The sequence below is a fragment of the Hibiscus syriacus genome, unplaced genomic scaffold (assembly GCF_006381635.1).
Source record: "Hibiscus syriacus cultivar Baekdansim isolate YM2019G1 unplaced genomic scaffold, ASM638163v2 tig00111230_pilon, whole genome shotgun sequence".
Classification (NCBI taxonomy): Eukaryota; Viridiplantae; Streptophyta; class Magnoliopsida; order Malvales; family Malvaceae; genus Hibiscus; species Hibiscus syriacus.
In genome coordinates, this window is record NW_024063026.1 from 47,445 (window position 1) to 49,769 (window position 2,325).

Consider the following 2,325-nt stretch of genomic DNA (forward strand, 5'->3'; position numbering starts at 1 on the left):
ACTGCGTCTTACGGCACGTGCAAAGACCGGGTGTTAGTTTTATAAAAAAATTTAAAATAGTGCCTAATATGTAATTAATTTATGTTAGGGTAATTTTTATGTAAAAACGTCAATTTTTATTTTATTTTTTGTAATAAGACCCACAATTCAAAATAATATTAAATTAACTGAAGACCCACAATTTAATTATTTTGTCTATGATTTATTAATATAATATTAAATTAATTATTTAAAATAATATAATATACTTTTGTTCTATATTGCCTATTTTTAAGTTTTTGCTCATGGTCTTGAAAATATTCGAGACATTTATATCTCAACTCAGTTTACTCCATTCGCAATCACCAGAATTCAAAATTGACATTGTTTAAGGTTTTAATTGATGGGGTCTCTTTAGGACCTTTAATGGCATGGCATCAGCACAAGGTTTTAATTGATGGTTGGTGAGTTTCTTCATCCCTCTCTATCATTTAATTAATTCTTCCGATTCTTTGTCCCTAACAAATTTTAAGAGTATAATTAACTAGGATGTCCTAATTGTACACATCGAATTACTCCTGGATAATATTTTACATATAAATACTAATATAAATATATTATTAAAAAATATGAACAAAATACAAAATCAAATAATTGTTGGACCTGCAATATAACATACCCATTTTGAAGCTTAGTTCAAGTCCAAAATACAAAGATGGAATACCATCCCGGGTCTCAAAACCCATTTTTTAATAATTGCTTTTTTCCATAGGTCGCAACTAAAGGATGCAATTATTGAAGGAGGGTTCCATTTGAAAGGGCCCATGGAACAAACGGTTTCGAATATCTCCGCAAGGACCCGAGGCTGAATCAAGTTTTCAGTACAGCAATGGTGAATCACAGCAATCTAGTTCTCAAGATCATCCTCGATCGCTACAACGGTTTCGAGCAGCTCGGAAGCCGTTTGGTTGATGTCGGCGGCAGTCTAGGAGTGACCCTTGGCCTCATCACTTCAAAGTATCCATCTATTAACGGAATTAATTTTGACTTACCTCATGTTATTCAACATGCCCCTGCATACCCTGGTACTAGTACTATCATCTTGCCTTGTATTTCATTTAGATTGTCATAGGCAGCTTGATTATAGAGGAAGAACACAAGGGTTTAGTATATATGTGTGATTACAGGCGTCGAACATGTAGGAGGAGATATGTTTGAATGTGTTCCTAAAGGAGATGCAATATTTATGAAGGTAAGATATTAATCTCATTTCCAGTTAATACTTGATTGTTCATATGATGACTTAAATATAATTTAGAAATTTTTTATAGTGTATTCTTCATGATTGGGATGACGACCATTGCGTGAAACTATTGAAGAACTGTTACAATGCTATTCCGGATGACGGAAAAGTAATCGTGGTTGACGTCGTCGTTCCTACTGTACCAGAAGCAAATTCTTATTCGAGATACACTACGCAAATGGATGTACTCATGATGGCAATATCTCCGGGAGGGAAGGAACGAACCAAACCGGAATTTGAATCCTTAGCAACTAAAGCCGGATTCAGTGGCATCAGATATGAGTGTTTTGTCTGCAATTTCTGGGTCATGGAATTCTTCAAGTAATTCTACTCCATATCTTACTTAAGCTAGAAAAACCATGGACGATAAACCAGGGGAATTCGTGTGTTTCCAGTTAATTACCATGCTTTCCTTTATAGAACATCTGTAATTACAGAGACATGATGTTCCAGTTTCCTTTCAACATTTCCGTAGTTCGACATCTCAAACCCTAATCATGGATTTAATCGAAAAATGAAGTAATTATTACCTCAGAACATTATCTCCTGAATCTGATGAGGCCAGTATTGATTTAGACAGGTAAAGATCGATGTTGTGTGGGATCATTGATGCTACTGCCTATTGTTGGGCAGCTATCATTGCCATCTACATGCGGACGTTACCATAAATGCATGGGGGCTCCATAGTTAAACCATGGACGTTATAATTCTAATTATTTTGCTGTGGATTACGCGATGACATGAAATTAATTGTTTTCTTCTTTATTTCGAACTAGTTTAGCTTCTAGGAAATGAAAAACGATTACTTTCTATTTAAATTCATTAACGAGTAACCAATAATAGTATTAAAATTATATTTTTTAATAATTTGATTTTTATCTTTTATTTATGAGTAAATTATAGTAATACTATATTAACTGTGTACCGATTTTAAATTAAGCAATCCTATTCACTACAGCAGAATTTGTATATAGCGTTGTTTTTTTGTCTTATAGTGGCATTTAAAAGCGTTGCTAAAAATGCTGTCGTCGTAAAAAAAAAGC

At 33.5% G+C, this 2,325-nt stretch overlaps 1 pseudogene; it reads left to right on the top strand.

The window, feature by feature from the left end:
* Positions 1 to 405: 405 nt before the first annotated feature.
* Positions 406 to 1,634, top strand: LOC120156536 (annotated as a pseudogene).
* The last annotated feature ends 691 nt before the right edge of the window (positions 1,635 to 2,325 follow it).